General features: G+C 42.3%; 1 long non-coding RNA gene across 1 annotated transcript; it reads left to right on the top strand.

Annotated features, from left to right (window-relative positions):
• The first annotated feature begins 332 nt into the window (after positions 1 to 332).
• On the top strand, positions 333 to 15,933 carry LOC125020331. The gene is made up of 3 exons (XR_007114194.1): positions 333 to 395; positions 494 to 623; positions 15,663 to 15,933. It is a non-coding gene; the product is annotated as an uncharacterized LOC125020331 (long non-coding RNA).
• Positions 15,934 to 19,468: the final 3,535 nt, after the last annotated feature.

The following is a 19,468-nucleotide window of genomic DNA, read 5'->3' on the forward strand; positions in this document are numbered from 1 at the left end:
AAAATCAGATTTGTTCGTAGATTCCACTTGTCTCGTCGAAGCTGACAAGCTTAATAGACTCGTGGCGGCGCCTAGTGATGGCTCTAACGCGATGAGTACTGTATACGCTGTAGCGGCTCCATTTAGACACTTCAGAAAGTGGAGGAGAAAATACAATCAACCACACTCGCTGTAATGAAAAAGCTTCCAGCCAGCTGCTTTTGTCAGAGGCTGGTCGAATAAACACCGATCTCTAAGGGAGCAACGCCCGCTGGATATGGTGCTTTGTTCAGCTCTAGGTATTTCTAAAATCAAACTATCAGTCATTCCATTTCAATCACACTCTGCCACCAGTCAGCCCCAGTGAGGATGAAACAGCTGCAGCAGAGCAACTACTCAAACCACCCGAAACAAGTGTGAGTAAAGACTCGTTCACTCGTACTCAAGTCTACCAAAAATGTTCTTACAGCATAAACGTACTTCTTTGTTTAATTCTTTGTCTGTTTTCCAACAGCATTTCTGCAATTGCATTCCTGCAGTTTCATTAGTACTGAGGAAAGGCCTGAGGAAAGATGTGTGGATTTCCTCCAGAAGCAGGGATTGGCCGGGAGTGAAAGACGAACCCCAGAGTTCCTACGGGACAGGTAAGACCTACCATCATTCTTTTACGTATGTGGCTTACTGTGCACAGAGGGAATAACAACAAGGCTTCTCTTCTTGGTACATATTGTCATTTTTTTCTACATATCTAGGTAAGAATTTCCCAAGGGATAAGAGTTTATGACATATTAGAAGCATTATAGGTAGAGCAAAGAAATAATCTTGATACTGTTAAAAGTCACCGTGTAATTGCAGTGAAATAAAGGCATTAACCCTGACCGTGTTTTACTGTCACCGTGAAACCAGTGCTTTTAGGCTATATACTTTGCAGCACCTAAAGAAACCTGATGAGCCAACAGTTCCACTTTACAGGACTTTTATTGCGGACATTTTTCTGAGACATGAATAACTTGTGATTAAAGCCAGTGGACAATGACGATTTGATCAAGCTGACACGCAAGCTTGTATCTTATATATTACCTTCTATAAAAAGTACTCTGACAGTCAGCTGACTGGTTTAAACTTATTATCAAAGGATGGTACCAGGAATTTCTTTACAAGGGTTTATATGGCATTAAAAGCATGGAAAAAATGGGAATGAGTCATGAGTTGCGATTGCAGATCACATATTAATGCAGATATCAAAGAGAGCAAACTCCACCGACTCCAGTCATCTCAGAGTAGACGTGTTGCGAAGTGTATTGCACTTGAATGTAATGGATAGGTCTTCAACAGAGGGTCCGCGACCCCCAAAGGGTCCACGGAGGTACTGCAGCCAATCACAAGGCTGCATATTACACGCTGACTCTGACAGGTTTCCCGCAATTGCCCAAGAGCCTGTTCAGTTCCCAGGGGAAATCCCTCGATTCAATATTAGCAGAAGAGAAGCTAACAGTGCATGGTATATATAGGTATGTTTATGTCAGGTATGTTCATGTTTACGACTGTTGCATGGCCGGCCACCCTACTGTTGCACATGTAGCACTAGGCCGAGTTAAATATAGCACACACATATAGTAGGTAGGGGGTCTCTTCTTAATCTCAGCATCCGTTTGGGAGTCCTTGGCCTGAAAAACACTGAAGACCCCTGAGGCAACTTCTTCATTACTCTGACAAACCAAAAGCTCTGGTGGCCTTTGTGACAGTACAGTGTGCGTTAAGATGTGACGGGTAGTTTTGAAGCTTATAGTGGTGGCTATGGTAGCTGCCATCTTGGCAGTCCCTGACTCCGCCCAACTACTGACTTAATTAGCAACGAGGTAGATCACAAGAGAGGCAAGGCACCTAACTGTCACTAAAATGCCATGCCTACATTTAAGGCTCGGTTCAATTTAAATGGGCATGTTACATAAAACCCCACAAACAATTGTCATGAGCGTGGAATTCGACTATAGAGACCAAAGCCAATTTTTTTGGCTGCAAACATGTTTATTTCTTAACTCTTTACTCTATAAAGAGTATTTTAACATTTACGGGAGTCTACGGGACTGTCTGCAGTTTTTGTCACTTCGGCACTGGCTTCATTTTTCAGTCAGTTAGGTAACCTCTCGCTTGTGACTTGTCTTATAAATTGATCTAAAGCCCCTTACACAGTGGAATAGAAACCTACTAACACTTTCCAACATCTGCTATCAGTTCCACTTGGAAGGTGGGTCAAATAACTGCTGTAGTCACGGTTAGTAATGGGCTCCAGATCTGGTCAGTGGTGATGGAAACTTAACACACACCTCTTTTCAGTAACTTTAGCAATCTCAGCCACAAATTCAAGTCTTCATCACACGTCACATGCAAGCACCGTTCAGACAGTGACAAACTTTGAAGAGTCAGTCAACTGCCTTTTTTTTTTTAGCTGGTTTACCTCAATCCCATTTAGTAAAACCACAGGCAGCTATTTTACTTTAGTATACTGTATGTTTCAGATTTTAAAAGGTTTGGGGTTTTCTTAAACTTACATATGTAAGTTTAAGAAAAATACGTCATCCGTATCTCCAGTGTACTAATGTAAAGCATCACATGACCAAGTATTGGCAGCCCACACTCCTTTTAGCCTTTAGGTGAACTTGGTTTGTGTATGCCTTCAAGAAACCTTTAAATCAATACACAATTAAATAAACATTTCTGAGAATTAGACAGAGATACACAGGAGCATGCCTCTGTAAATACAGGCCTGTGTGTTTGAACATGTCCAAATGGGTTTTCTTTCATCTTTGTCTGTAGGCTATTTCCGAGTGTTGATACATCTGCCGTTTTTCCTCCCCTAGCACGGCCCAGACAGAAGCCCACAGTGAAAACACGTAATAAAAAAGTGATTGCAGACATTTCTCTGCCTGTCCTCACTCCCCCTTTCTCACCTTCCGGCTTCCTGTGTTGCTGAGGGTTTCCCTGTCCCGCTCCCTGGAGTCGACTGACTGAGTGAAAACCGCAGACATGCCTAAGGCTTCTGTTGTCCACTGTCTCCACTGATCTCTGTATATCTTCCCAACAGATACAACCAACATAGAGTGAAAAACAGAATTTGATGTGTGAAAACGAACTTGCGCGTCAGCCCACAACAGAAAAGTTAATTTCCTTCAGCAAAACGCAGCTGTAGCTAACTGCAGGCTAGCGCAGCAGACCAAAGGACTGCAAGCAACAAGACAGGTATAGCATAGAAACACTAGAAACATTTATTTATGACATAAAATCACATTGGGTTTCACACATTTCTCTTTAAACTTTTATTATTTTCCTCTGCATTGATGTGTACTTTTTAAAAAAAAAATAAAAAATAACATTTATAGTTAATAAGACAGTTCATACAGACTTTTCTGTTTTGATTGGCCACATGCCAAAATCTCTGTTGTAGCCTGATCACCAAGGTGATCTTGATCTCAGAATAGTGAAAAGCTATGCACATCACTTCATAGTTTAAGGTGTCTGCTATCTAGTAATGACCAGAAAGCTTGTTAGTATTTCTACTGCATAACATTAATAAACCTCAAACCACATTCGTTGCTGGTGTTCTACGAAATGCTCAAAGTTCTCCTCACTATTTTCTGGGAGCATTCGGCTCCACCTCACAGCCTTCCTCAGCAAACTGAATGGCCTCTTTGTCGTTCTAAAGTTTCCCGCTGACTCCTGGTTGCTGGCTTTGACCACTCGACCATGACCACACACGTCACTGATGTTGGCGATTGCCAGAGTTCATTCATCCTCTTGCCCAGGTTCCTTCCTGTTTGATTTCAGCACTTGCACAGCCCTGCTAATACTCTTGTCCACACATGAATACAGATTTAGGTCCCCGAATCCAAGACCTTTGGAAAACTCCTTCCAGGGTGGAGGTAGTCAGAAACTCCTTTTGTTTGGGCTTACAATGTCAGAGTGGATGCCATGCTTTCTTTTGTTCACATGAGGCGGTCTTGTACACTGCCAGACATAAGTTCTGGTAGTCAGTGCTACTTGATCCAAAACTCCCACTACTGTCGGTAGCCCGCTGGAACTGGTAATAGCTCATTTTTTGAGGCTTCTGATCGGTCAGCATAGCTCAAAGGTTAGGGTTGCCTGTTGGTTTGGCATCCTCCTAACAGCAGCACTTCAGTTGTGGTTGTAGTTTCGGACCAAGTTTTCAAAACTTTTTTATTTATTTTTTTAGTAAAAAAAAATCATGTGTCCAAACTTTTGACTGGTGGTGTATAATACAATAACGTCTAACACGTCATATTTAAGATATACAATAAGATGGCACATCATCTCAATTCAATACGAAAGTGTGTGTGTGTGTGTGTGTGTGTGTGTGTGTGTGTGTGTGTATATATATATATATATATATATATATATATATATATATCCAATAAGATTGCCCTGTCCCAATCTGTTCACTCCTCTTAACTCAACAACTCATCTGAGTTTTTGGCTCATCATACCTCTGTGTGCCACCATCTTATCATCTCTGGCCTGTAGATTAGATTTCCCACCTATTGCAGAGCCAGGGATGCCAGAGGGGAGCATTTAGATGAACTTTGGATGGCTAGCGCACAGACACACACACACACCTGTCATTTTTTTTTAAACAGACATCCCTTGCCAGGGATAAATATGTCATTCATGTATCACTAAATTACCTGGGGCCAAACTGTTAGGGTGCCTTGACACTGCTCATCATCTGGGAACCTGAAAATGTACGCTCTCTCACACACACACCTACATCTATTTCTTCCTCCTCCGTTCCTCTTTCAAATAGTCAAGCAGAACATAAGAAAGATTAGAATCAGTCCTAGTGATGAAATCGGTTGTAACACCTCCATCGGTGTGGCTGTTGTCGTTCAACAAAGTATACTTGAGTGAGGCTTTTGTACAGTCTTTTATCTTGACTTGTAACCTAAGTAGCGTTACTTTTTTCTAGAGTCAAAGCACAATGGACAAAGCATGCCAGACTGACAAAATGTCACATTTTCAGCAGCATTTGAAGCTCAGATCTAACACAGCAGGAACCAAATTCCTCCCAAACCCCCAAATTGCACCCAGTTAGTTGGCCACGAGTTCTCAGCGCTCCAAACGTGTAGCAGTTTAATGTCAGGCTGGTTGAAGATGAGGTAGTTCGGCTCCATGAGAACCAAATGTTTCATTTCACAGTAAAGATTCATTTGGCACGTGTTGAGCTGCTGTGCACGAGTCCATCCCAGCGGCTCTACAGTGCATCAGAGGAAGCCACATCAGTCTCTCAGGTGATAGATTGGAAATCAAAGTTTTAATCATACACTCTGTGCTGTTGCCTAGCAACGGGCCTTCCCTTGCTGAACTTGTCTGTTGGTTGAGGAGAAGCAAAGATGGAAAGAAGATGAAGAGCCAAACAGAGTGAGCATGGGGAGGCCGTGCTAAACTCTGAGAAGTGAGTGGAATGAATATGAAAGAAAAGAAACAATGTTAATATATTGCATTCACCATGCAAAAAAAAAAGTAAAATTGAGTAAATGTATAATATAGCTCAGCTTATTTTTAATGATTAGTTTGACAATCTTGTGTGTACAGCAAACTCGCCGTGCCACTTTCATTTCTCCTTTAGTTACAAAAGAACGGTTACATTAGGAGTCATCATTTTGCTTTTTAGAGCAGTGCGACTACAAGTATTTCCTTTGTTAAACAATAGAGGCGGAGGCTTTAAACTGCTAAACAGAAATTGCATAGTAGCAGCATGAGCCATGTTCATGTTCCTTACCGTGCAGATTTCTCCCTGTCCATTTAAGTAATGATGTAAGCAGCTAACTGTGCACAGTTTGTACAAAAATCCCACGGTCAAGCTACATAGTAAACCAAAACCCACCAATAATCACACAGTATGTGGAGGTTTATTGTACATGATTTACACGTGGCTATTTGCCGTATTGATTAAATGCATTAATTACTGTTATTTTATGTGTCCCACCCTTTGCCAAAGTGGTCCGTCTGTCTCTTTAATCATTATCACTCTGGCAGCGACTGGAAAAGATGAGGCAAAGACATCATCTCGGGGATGATTTTGAAGCGTTCACATCATTTCTTGCTTGGTCAGTGAATTAAGATACAGTCTCTTTTTCTACTGCAGAATTTTCTGCTGCAAGGAGAGGAGACAGCTTCTGAGTCAGTTTTTATGTAGCCTGTTGCTTTGGTAAAAGAAAAACAGATTTAGTCTGGTGTGGCTGTCCTCTTCCTCTATGGTGGAGTTTTGTTTTGTTTTTTGTTGTTCCCCAGATCTACCTTTCATATAGATTTGTAGTCTTTTTTGCCATTATACTCCAGCAGGAAGTTGCCTGTTGCTCACTTCATGTTAATGCATGTTTGAGAAGAAAAAAAATGTTTAATGTGATAAATGGTGGATGGCTCTTTCTGAATCTGATTTGAGTTGCTGCAGTATCTTGGGGTCTTGTTGACAAGTGACATGTGCTAGCAGTTTGGACTGAGACTATGGATTAAAGTGGCTGAAATGGGTTTCCTCTGAAGGGATCAGTCTTAGAAATAGGGTGAGTAGCTCAGACGGAGAGCTCAGAGTAGAGTAGCTGCTCGAAAGGTGCCAGTTGAGGTGGTCTGGGCATCTGGTTAGAATGCCTCTTGGGCTCTTCCCTATGGATGTTTACCAGGCATGGCAACCCATAGGTAGACCGAGAGTTCACTGGAGGGACCATATTTCATCTGGTCTGTGAATGCTGGAGATTCCTCCAAGAGGAAGGTAGAGAGGCATATTTAATTCATTTTCTAACCTCAGCCTTTTAAACAATTGATGAATGGTTTCAATATGACCACTGACAAGTGGGTGGTGACCTGCTCGCTCACCCCAGGCAATAACGTAGATCAATAAATTGGTTCATTCATCTGTCTCATTTACCAGCCGCGTGACCCATGACGGGCTATGATGTCTTGAAATTTGCTTTCAATATTCATTTTGTCTTGAGAAACAATTTTTTGCATTAGGTGCCAGAGGGCGCTGCTGTGCAGACGAGGAATATAAGCTTTACAAGTTTTCCTGTGTTTAAAATGTTGTTGCACATAAGTTAATAAGTAATAAAGATTGCTCCCAATAAAATGTCCACATCTGATGAATGCAATTTCCTCTGTAGACTCTTTTTGTAGTGTAGTTGTGTGTGAAGAGTTTGTTGTGCCTGATGCTGCGTCTCTGTTTCCACTCAGTGGGGCACAGCTGAGATGGCCTGCAGTTTTGTGCACTGGTGAACTGATGGGCGTGCATGCTCGTATACAGCGCTGTTCACCTGTCTGGAGCTGAGATGTATGTTTGGCTGTAGTATCTTGTGTTTAGTAACTTTGTATACTGATTGCTGTGTATTGGATGTGCGCCATTCACACCATGAGTGTTGCATTGTGTTTTTATTGTTGTCATGTTTTTGAACACTGCCGTTTGGTGGCGCTATTGATATAATTATAATGTCGTCAGATTGGCTTTGTTTGTCTGATGGCGTTATTCAGCTGCAGTTTTGTCGTCACATCTTGTCAGGTGCTGTTGTCCCCTCACTTTCTACTGTGTTTTTTGTGAGGGTATTGATTATGATCTGGATTTTCCTGCCTGGCCCACCAGAATTTCCAATGCAAAATCGCCACTACTTGGCAGCCAAACAACATGTTGTTACACTAGATACACTAGCAACTTACTATCATCTACAAAGTGAGAACATTTTGAACATTTACTGATAGGCATAGATTGTTATTGAGTTCTTGCCGGTAATGAGACTGCAAATTTGATCTTATGCATATCTCACTGAGTACGATTTTCTTCATTATTTTTCTGCCAACTAGATATACTGGCCAATAACTGCACATCAGTTTACAAAGTGATTTATAAGCCCAAAGCACTTCATCCAGAGTACTGTAGTTCTCATATTTAAATGTTGGTCCAACAAAGAGGATGAACACCGAATCTTCTCTCTATATTTTGCTGTGAATATTCCGGTGCCAACTGTCTTCTGTTTAAATTCCTGCAGCTAACTCAGCTCAATTTCCTGTCTGTGATCTCTCACCTTTCATTAAATGTGAAGCTTGCTGCTGCCATTGGGATAAGTTGGAGTTAGAGCTCCGCGTTATCTTAGCTTGTGATCCGCTCTGTAAATGGGCTCATTCAGGGGTATGTGGATGTCAGAATGGCAAAATGGAGAGCTGTGCAGTGAAGGCTTGGATCACAGCATCTCTGTTCCTGTTTTCTGATATGTATCTGGAAAATTGTCTGGCGGTGACTAGCTGTCAATAGTATTAACTGCTGTGTAACTACATATTTAAAAGGTGTATTAAATGACAGTATAATGTGTAATCTTTCAAATATACAACATAAAACATAATTATTTTGCTGGAAATGGCCCTTTTGTAAAGTAATACAATGTTGTTTTAAGAACCAAGAACCACATACCAACCCTAGACACACCATCTATTGCATGGCGTGAACTAAAAACTTATCAAGAGTCTTTCACTTTTTCCAAAAGGTATTTCACAGAGCAGATGCTAGATGCCTCAGAGCTGATAAGTTAGACCTGTCACCCAGCCCATTTTGTGCGTGCATCCCTCACATCGGCAGAAAACTGACGGGATGGGAAAAGGGCAATAGATAAAAGTGCGAATGCAGCAGTCGGCGTTGACGTCCTCATTTCTTCTCCCGTGGCCTGTTTGATTACAGTTGTGTCAAAGCTGAGCCTTCTTAATTGTATTCAAGATCACCACGTCTCCCTTTGATGATACGTATGCCAGGAAACAGAGGGAGAATCAATCACAGGGCACCCCTGCTTTCGCTTGGCTATACAAAAGGCAGGCACACACACATCAGCATGAATAGTATTCTTTTTCTTATTTTCTGTATTCTCTATTTCTTATTTTCCCCTCTTTTTTCATTCTGGTTCACTCTCATATAATCACACATCCCAGCCTTTCCCATCTCAGTCCTTACATGGCATGAGCAAATTTATCCCCTGCAAGAAGCCCACCCCTCCCCATTTATCTAACGCGCACATGATCAGTACACATGTATCATGCGTTTTTCGTCAGCGTGGGCCACGGTGGAAATGAAGCCGCGTGAACGCGTCTCATCTTCTGTTTGTGTGCGCGTTTGAATGAGTCATATGTCAAATGTGAAGTGTTCTGTTGCGAAAAAGGGAGAAAAAAAAAATGTAATGAAGGTGGCTCTGTCGGCAGTAAAGAGGATTCAGTGCAGGGTGGAGGCGCGGATTCAATTAGCTTTGTGGGCGCCATGAAATGGCGATAATACAGGCGGGTAATGTCAACAAGAATCAAATCTTTCTTCTTCTCTTTATTTAGAGGAAGAGCTTCTATCTGTCTCCCCCCTTTCTGTTTTCCGCTGCGCCCTGCGTGCTTTGTCCTTCACGTATGGTGGTAGCGAGGGTCACCGGGGCTGTAAATCGCTGGTAGTGTGACATGAAGCCAACGCCATTCATCAATGTAATTAGCGTTCGGCATACGACCCTGCTGCTGCGGACATGGCTGCCTGCTTTCTGACAGGCTATCTAACAGTCTCCCGTCCTCCCTCCCCTCTCTCTTTTTCTTAACAGTCTCCGAGTCTCTGTCCCCAAAAGGTGGCGCGTTCAGCCGTCATAGCCTTCACCTGTTCTCTACAACTGACTTCCTGCAGTAAAAACTTTTATTATGTTTGTGTGTGGACGGGAGTGAGAGGACCTCTGCGCTCTAATGTGTGGCCGTCGGAGCGAAGAGAGGAGCGAGCGAGCAAGCCGGGCCACTGTGACATTAGTTCATTCGTCATTTTGGTTGAGTGGTGCAGTAATTACTGCCACTGGGGGCTCGCTCTTGTGTTTGGGGCTTGGCCAGAGAGCAAAGAGCGCTGTCAACGGGAAAGCAGTGGGAGAGTTTGGGAAAATGCAAGCTCCCAGGAGGAACCGCTTTGCTCCGTCCACTCATTGATAACTCGCCCGTTGTGTGAACGGCTTGAGTTACTGCCAAAATAACTGCATTTTTTTTTTTTTTTTTTTTTTTCCCACTTGATTTCGGGATATGTTTAGGTGAAACAGGATCTGCGGCTCTACAATTTTAAAAGCATTAGACTTGCTTATTTTATTTTTCCAGATGCCTACACAAAATGCAAATTGACATGACACACACGGTAACGAGCTCGGAACGAGCTTGCACACAGATGGAAACCGGGAGAAATAAGAAGGAAACGTGAAACGACAGACGAGTGGAGCGGCAGAACAATGTGTGAAATTTCCCCATGCACTCCTTCCACAGGGCCTCTTAAAGGTTCCATAACGACACGATGCTTATTCTCTTATTCGTCCATTTCCTCCCAGATTCTCATGCGTTGCACAGCCTTGCTTCTGAGTAGGTGCTCGTTAATTACCAGATCATGGCTGAAGAGGTTACGAGTGTTTTCAGCTCTCTACAGTGAATGAATGTGACTTGTTGACTCCAAGTCGCATTGGATCGCGCGTTCGGAATACCAGAATACCAGGTCCATTAAAGAGAGAGGGGTTCATTTGTCACAGCTTCCACTGGTGTTGCTGTAATGACCAGGTATGTGAGTGATGAATGGCCTGACCTTTCCCTCCCCCTTATAATCAAGTGTTCCTCGTAGATTCTCAAGCTTAATTTGTGGATGTCCTGGATGCCGACAGAGTCCGGTTTGCTGCACTGAGTGCTGAGGATATTGCACAGATGCAAAGATCTAATTTGATGTTAGTTTGATGTGTTTGCAGTGAATTGTTCTGATGCCTCTTCGCATTTGTTTATCAGATGAGGCTACTGTGCTGTCAAGCTTCGGAATTGATCCAGTATAACTGTGTGCACTGGGCTCATTTTAGTTTTAATGATCTTTGTGGAACAAAGGAAAAAGTCAGATCAATATTATAAGCACTAGGTTGTCTGCTCTATCATAAGCTCCAAACAGCCTGTCCAGCCAACTAGCTTCCATCGTGCTGTATTTATCCATACTTTCACAGCCAAAGAGAATTATAATGGCTAACTACACCATTTCACTGGGTACCATGGAGGTGCAAATTTCCAATTAAAATTCAGTTCTCTGTAGTATATCTGTGCGGCTTCATTGTGTTGGACAATGCCGCAAGCGTCATTGAAAAAAAAAATGAAATTCAATTCATCTTCGCATCTACAAAGCCTGGACGAAATCCAAATATTCTACCTGGACCGATAACAAAATACTTTTTGTATCACGGGATATAATGATTTTTATTTTTAAATCCTCAAAGAAAATGGTTCATCCAGCTGCAACAACAGATGCTTTCATTGTTCCTGTTTCCATTTGTCCGTTAATTTGAATATGGATTTAAGCAGCAGCGCTGCATATTTCCTGTTATAATAAACTTGACAGAACAAATTTCCAGAGTAAAGCAAATTTGATATTCACAAAGAGTAAAACGGAGCTTTTAAACACTTGACGTTTCCTGTGGTTTAGAGACGTGCAGAATTCTGGAATTAGATCCTGACTGATTCTGTCTCCATGTTTAGTATAATTAATAATTAGAAACGGTTGAATAAAATTGGAGCTGGGAAGGAGTGAGGGCTGAATCAAGCTGAGAACCTGGGGAAAGCTTGGCAGTTACTCCAAAACTGCTCTGTCCCCAAACATATCTGACTTTAAGGCCTGTTGTACTTAATTATGGACCAGGAGTGTTTAGGTAGTTCATGTAATGGTGATGCATTTTCAAGTGTCAGTTTTTTGGATACATTTCGTACCCAGCTGCCATGTCCCTGAAACGATCCCGTGGGATAGTGAGAGTTGTAAAAACATAAATAAATAAGTAGATAAAAAACAAGTACAGTGTATAATCCAACATTTCCTTGTAGCTGGTGGAGGTGGAACAGCATTAGGGCCACCCAGGAGAAGAAGAACAAAAATGATCATGCACTTTGAGAAAAAAGACAAAATAGAATGTTTTCTTATGTTGTTTCCAATAATCCAATTGGAGGAGCTCAAGCTTTATTTATATAATGTCAATAGCATTTGCATAATAATGAAAATTGTGTCAAGACCTGGACCTAGCGAAGTTTTGCACTTTTCGCTTGGGACATGTAGCATTAGGATGCTGTATATATAGCATGTAGGATGCTGTATATATAGCATGTAGGCTACATGCTATATGATGATCCATTTGGATATTTATGCTCCTACAATCACCTGAGGGCGAGGAAATATGCAAAATAGTTGACATGTCCGTAGGCTAAACTGACTGGCGCTGTTTAGAAATGAGAGGTCTGCTTCTCTTACAAATCTATTACTGTCTGTTTCAGATAATAACTGAGAAACCTGAGTGGAAATATTGTAAGTAGTTAGGTTTACTTTTTGTTTTTGTCTTTTATCTTAAATGCAAATGTATTCCAGAGAGGCATTTTTCACATCAGGAGGCGGCATGAAAGAGGAAATGTGGAAATTATGCTGTTTGTCGTATCCTCTCTGCGGCGCGTTCTGTGACCTCCGCGCAAATCGTGCATCACTCCGTCACCCGCCCATGTCACTTATGGATTTGCCACGTACGGGCGCAGTGAATGACTTTGAGTGGTGGTTAAGGTAATAATTCCACATTGTGGAGTAAGTTATGCTGTGATTACGGCACAGGTGGAAATAAGTTCTCTCTCACGCACACACAGCAAGAATATACTGTAGAATAACACTGTACTCAGGAGAGAAGGCAAGCAGAAACAGCAAAATACACACCGGTGTTGAGGCTCACATGCAGGTGCTGTGCAGGTTAGAAGGCTGCTCTTCTACCCTGCAGGTAATGTGCTCTGCCGTGTTCCCCTCTAATTCCGTCATTCCAGATGATTGAGCCCAGAGCGACATACACAGAGGATTATGCCCAGTGTTCGATCACGGAGGGGCAGAAAACCAAGGAATCAGCATGTGTACAGGCTGACTGGCAACTTCACTGACATCCTGGGAATAAAAGTACCAGGCAGCAGCACAGAAAATGAAGGATATCACGGCAAAGGCTCAGCACAGCATGTCTGTCCGTACGATGAGGCTCTGCTGGAGAGAGGAGAAATCAAGAAGACTTAACAGAGTCACTCCTTCTCTTTGGATTTAAATGGAGGTAATCTCTCAGACGGTGACATGTCTGTCCAATCTGCTCTGTTTTGTTTTGCATGTGTGTATGTATGTATATATATATATATATATATATAGACACAAGATGTAGAGTCGTGTTGACACGCAGGCACGGCAGTAGGGGGTAAGTAAAGTGGCACAAAAAAAGGTCTGACACGCTTGGGGATGACTGGGACAGAGGGAGGGGGACAGCTAAAGTCAGGAGAAATGAAAATAGAACAAAGGAAGATGTACACAAATCTTATATTCGCTCCCATGCATCAAGACAAAAAGAGCAGACTGAAAACCTATTTTCCGGGTGCTTCGTGCACCGAGAGGAAAAAACCATTTGCATTTCATTTCAATAATATCTTGAAAGCTCTTCCTATCCAAAGTTATGCCTAGGCACTCATAAATAATTAAATCATTACACTAATGACTTCAAATACTTCAAATAGCATTCATCTTTTTGTACTCACGTTAAGAATGAGTTCAGCACAAATGTTTTTTTTTTATTATTATATTTTATATTATGTGATTTTTATTTTTAGACTGTATTCAGGACAGCTAAGGGGATTCTTCAAGAAGAGTTCTCCAAAATCTCCCCCGACATCAAAAAAGACCCGTTAAAACTACAAAAGCTTCTCGTTGTTACGGGCAGCGAGCCCAGGAACGATATGACTTAGCAACATGCTTAGCTAATGTCATTCATTCCAGCCCTGCAAAAGTGCTGTGGTGCGAATAGATAACTGGAGCTGATCCCATTTCAAAAATGGTGCAGCTCTTTACCGCATCAACCCTGCTGCAACCTTTGTCAGACCCACATCCAAGAAGCCGTACGCGTGCCTCATTGCAGATAATATAGAGCAACCAGTTGACCTACTGATTTGCTCCCCGGGGCTGATGGAGAGCTCCAAATGGGGCACACAGAAACATGCATACTAATATTAAGGTAAATGTTTCCGTAAAGCGGTGGATAGCACCGTGGCCTCAAGGGATGTTCACATTATTTAACGGTAATGAGACGTGCGAGACCTCCCTGGTCAGTGAGAGATCATGAGACATCTTACATGAATGGCTTCCTCCAGCAAATTTATTGATGTATTCATGAAAAAAAAAAATATTGATTACACATGCACAGATCAGGCGTAACATTATGACCACCTTCCTAATATTGTGTAGGTCTGCCTTGTGCCTCCAAAACAGTTGTGACTCATCAGAGAATGGACATGGGCCTTTCTGAGGGGGTCTGGCTGTGGTTTTCCGGCACACTCCTTGATGGAAGCAGTCCATCAAGGAGTGTGCCTGTCATGACTATGGGTGGTGCAAATGCGTATTCATAAAACAATATCCGATCCCTTACATATATCCATATACTCTTTGACACTCAACAACTATTTTTTCTGTTACTAAAACCAATACAAATATTGGCAGGTGTGTATTCAAGTTTAAAGCTCCAATGGACTGGAACAATATACCCAATATTAGATCAATGGTTTTATTACGCCTCTTCAAGAACTTACTATTTAACTTTCTTAAAAAAAATCTTGCAACTGCTTCTGATGGTAATGTCTTCTTTTGCTGTTCTATAGAATAAATAAGGAGTTGGGGATCAAGAGCCTTATGCATGCTGTATGTGATTGTGTGTGTTGTACTGTGATTGTCTTGTTGCGTTGTATTATGTTTCTATGTTTGACCCCCTCAAAAACGAGGTGGCTCATCTCAAGGGGCTATCCGCGAATAAGTTTGTTTGTTTGTTTGTAGACCCAGGCAACGAAATATATCAAGAGCTGTCAGAGTCAATAAAAATGTGGTCACTCACGGGCTGCAGGGGTTACCCCTTCCAATTTTTTCCTTCCTTTGATTTTGCCTCCACGTTGACAGCTTTGCCGTGTGGTCAGATCTTCAGTTTTTCTAATTATTCCTCAGCACGTGTATGAACGTGACACATTTCGCACCTTCAAAAAACATCTGAATGTGGACACTGCCAGTGGTCATATATGTCTGTGGCAGAAACTAAACTGAAGCTAGCACTGCAGTCCCAACTTCACCACAGAGAAAAAGAAAAGAAAAAAAAACATGTTTACAGCCTGGACACTTTGAGTGACGGGTGGGTGCTCTTACGGGTTGTTAGCTGACTGCCTTGGTGTCAAATACCTGCCTGCCTGCCCATTTTTGAGTCAGTCAGAAGTTAGGTTAGATAGTCAAGTCCTGCCAAGGTGGTGCCAGCAACAGCCACTCATATTGAGCTTCAAAACCTTTCTCCAGTTTTCCTATAGGTGACATCACAGGGACCTTCATACGGTAAAGGGTTAACGCAGCCTTGCCACTGCGAGTATATTATCATGTTGATATTATTGCTTTAGCTCAAAGCACTAATGTGCCCATGTGCAGCAGCACAGAGCTGCTGGCATGGCTGTAGACTCTGTGTTTATCCGTCCCCCTCCCCTCTTCCCTCTCCTCTTCACACTTTCTTTTCTTTTGCCAAAGCAGACAGAGGTTTGGATATAGCAGGGCCGCAGGGCACTAGCTGCACATGCTGACCCCTGCTTCCAATGCTCCACAGATTGCCGTGCCAAGCCCTCGCCACCTCACACAGAGACACCCCTCAAGGGGGAGGAAGGGGCAAACTCCCTGGCACTCCTTAATCTGGCAAGGAGAGCGCTGGCAGAGAGAAAGAAGAAGAGGGTCAGAGACCTGGACAGACCTGGGTCCACCATTTTGCCCATCTGCTGTTTCAAAGCCCTAAATCGCAGGCTAGCATATAAATGCGATTCTTCTGTGGCGTGCATTCACCTGCTCACGGCTTACGAGTTCAGAGTTGCAGATAACGGATTTGGGAATCCGTTATCTTGGGAGAAAAAACACACGTACCAACTAAAATACCAACCAAAATGTTGTAGAGTAAAAAATAAACAAATAAAGAAATAACACCTTACCACAGACGCGTGATCAGTGTCATTGATTAGTCAGTAGCAGCTCCTTCGTGACTGCAGTTAAAAAAAATAAACTGGGTACTAAAAATTGATTTCCACATCCTAACTACCTGATTTGCCAAGTGCGTCATTGGCATATTCACTCTTCTTCGTTATGTCTGATCAAATAAAGGGTTGCATACTGGGGGAAACAAAAAAGAGGATTTATGACAGTGACAGGTAGATAGATAGATAGATAGATAGATAGATAGATAGATAGATAGATAGATAGATAGATAGATGCTGCCTTTACTTCCTGTAAACCTTTAACCTGAACAACGAAGAATCTTTACGTAGATAAAAGATGGCTTTATCTAATTCCTTCCATCCCAAAAAGCATCTGCATGATGATTAATACATTAACATTAACATCTGACCGTTAAAAACAATGCTAAACCATGCATAAAATCACTTTCTGCCCTCTTGTATATTCTGCATTGGGACACTCAAGTTGTGTCACTGTGGTAATTGCTGTGTGTGCGTGCGTGCGTGCGTGCGTGCGTGCGTGCGTGCGTGCGCGTGCATGCGTGCGTGTGCACCCAAAGCTTTTGGACTCTCACCAGTGAGTCTCAACTCTCACCGAGATCAGTCGCAGCACTTGGCAAAATAATGGCCCGGGCAGAGGGGAAAATAAAACACAATTGAATCTGCATTACATGAGTGTTACATTAAATATTCATGCGGAGAGGTTTTACGGACCCGGCACATAGCTGAGAAACAGGATGTGTTGTAGGGTGACACGGGGAGAAGAGGTGAACATTTGCATGTGCCGGGTTCCCTCCCATGTAATGCATTTCCATATAATTCTATTATGGTGTCTTATTATCTTCCGAAGGAACATTTGATGCACAAATGAGCATTTAAAACATGAAGTGCCAGGGTTCAATTGCCCCTATCCCATTGGTGATGGTGGGAAATTACTTTGCAAAACTGTATAAGCTCAACTAGCCCCACAAAAACACACACACACACACACGTGGCCATTTACGTGCTGCTAACTGAAGTGAAGGCCGACTGAAGTGTTTCATGTCTGAGAACGTTTAAGTGTAACAGTGACTCAATGGGCTCTCAAATAGCTGTTAACCTGCTGGCATATCATAAAATGCTTTTGCAGAGAATGTCTCCAGTGCCTTTTAAAGGCAGCCAATGGGAACATCACGGCTCACCATAAAAACCGCACGGTGCGTGCTGAATCATTAGACCATCTATTAGTTTAATTAACGTATTGTAATGCCGCCATCGTGAGGCCTGGTGTCTGCAGTTTTGATTCCGTTCTGTCAGACTGCAAAAGTCTGCATAATTCATGAATTTGCGTTTTCTTTATCTGCAGTTAAGGACAGCGTTTCCAATATGTGAGGAAGAAATGCGGTAAAATAGGTGTAGTAGTACCAATTTAATAAATATGTAAAACTGCCTGAAGCCATCAGTGGGATATTAAGGATCATAAAAACAAGACCGAAAGGCTTAAGGCTAAAAAACAAGCCGTATGCTGTATTTCTAAAGCCCGCAGTACTGATGCATGTTGATTTGATCTGAACAGCTATACTGCCTCTGCTTTCACACTTGTTTTACTGCTAAAGAAATCATGACGTGACTTGTTCAAAAAGATGGTCAGCAGATGTCTTTTTTATCTCCTCCAATTTGTCAGCGCAGATATATTAGAATTATGAGAGCTTATCCAGCATTCAGGGGGCAAATTCTTCTTGCAACAGGAAATAAAAGTAATACCGTGGCACTCATAGGGAAGTTTAAGAGACCAATAATGATAAAAATCTTTATTTCTGTTCTCCTTTTGGAGCTGACATCACAAAGAGAGATTTAAAGGAGGTCACGCAGTCAGCTGACCTGATTTCCTCGGGCGGATCGCCGCGCAGCCGTGAGGCCTTTAATACTGAATGCCCTGTCCCCTTTTGTTTTCAGCTGTGCCCCTGGTGCAGACAGTCGATCCTAAGGTGCATGCTGCTCTGTGTGGTACTAAAAGGTCGTTGATATAGCCAGGGGCGTTACCACGAAGAGCTTTAAAAGTGATTAGTGAGATCTTAAAATTAATTCTAAGACGTACTTGGAGCCAGTGGGGACCTGCTCAAATGGGAGCGAGCTTCTTTTTTTTTTCGGTTTTGGTTAAAGCCTGGCAGCTGAGCTTTGAATAGTTAACTTGTGAAAAAGGAGCACCAACATTTTTTCTAAGCAGAGCACAAAAAAATGAAGCAAGTCCCTTGTATATTGTTCCATTTTTTTCTATTTCCCGCATATTATTATGCCTCATAGGTATTAGGGAGCTTAGTGTTGCAGTTATTTCACTGTTAAAACCTTTTAATATAGCTAATATTTTCACCAATAATAATTATCTTGGCTCTACAGGCCCACGTTTTTAGTGCCTGTGTGCACATGTGTATTATGCATGTGTGTGTGTACCTGTGTGAGTGTGTGTGTGTGTGTGCGCACATTTAATGCCTCGCCCTTCAGTAGCAGGTGTGTTTTAACAAGCTAATCAAAGTGTGTCCACCTGTTTCTAAATCAAGTGAGACGTCTCTGAAAGACCCGTGGGCAGTCGCTAAAGGCCGAGGATTATACTCAGCAACTGTAGAACACATGGCTGCGCCACCGAGGACACGCGCCACCTCACGCCCACAGGCGTGCACGTGTGCAGGTGTGTACGTGTGCAGACTCACTTTCTTTTCTCCTTCTTTTTTTTTGTTTATTTGTTCCGCATTATGCCACAATCCAGCAGGTTCAGCTGTAATGAGCTGAGCTGCTGCTGTGTGGAATGCTTATTAGGTTTCTGTCAATAAACGACTTTCCATCCAAGTATTTTGATCCAAAATATGAAATCAATTATAGGGGGCTGAATGGAGGGAAGCAAATCTGATCAAATTTCTGCATTATCACCAGACGAAAAAGGGGCTTTCAGTTCGCTGCCTCTGGTAGAAACGCTTTTGGCAGTTACATTAAAATACATCATGGATTGTTATTCATATAGCAATGTCTATCGAGGTCTTGTCATTCAGTATGTGCCGTCATATACCAAAGTTCCAGCCATTATAATTGGGTCGGCGGTGTGTGCGATTTTTCATTTAGGTCCATTTAAATAATAATAAAAAGGCATAAAATAAAGCTGCTAACAGCAGATACTGCCATAAAGTGATTATTGAAAAAATAAAAAACATTCTTTCTTTCAAACCCTTTTCTGAAACTGTGTCATGTAAATGCATCTGGTCACATGTGTGTGATGGCACATGTACACTGTATTGCCTGGATCATGTGCGTCGAGCGGAAACCACAGACCGGCCAAACGCTTAATTCAGCTCCTGTGCTGTGCCAGGCCATCCCTTCCTCTTGTCTGCAGTATTGATTCATGCATTTCTTCTGCGTTCGTTCCTCCATTCTTCCTGCCCTG

This window comes from Mugil cephalus, chromosome 14, assembly GCF_022458985.1.
Source record: "Mugil cephalus isolate CIBA_MC_2020 chromosome 14, CIBA_Mcephalus_1.1, whole genome shotgun sequence".
Lineage (NCBI taxonomy): Eukaryota > Metazoa > Chordata > Actinopteri > Mugiliformes > Mugilidae > Mugil > Mugil cephalus.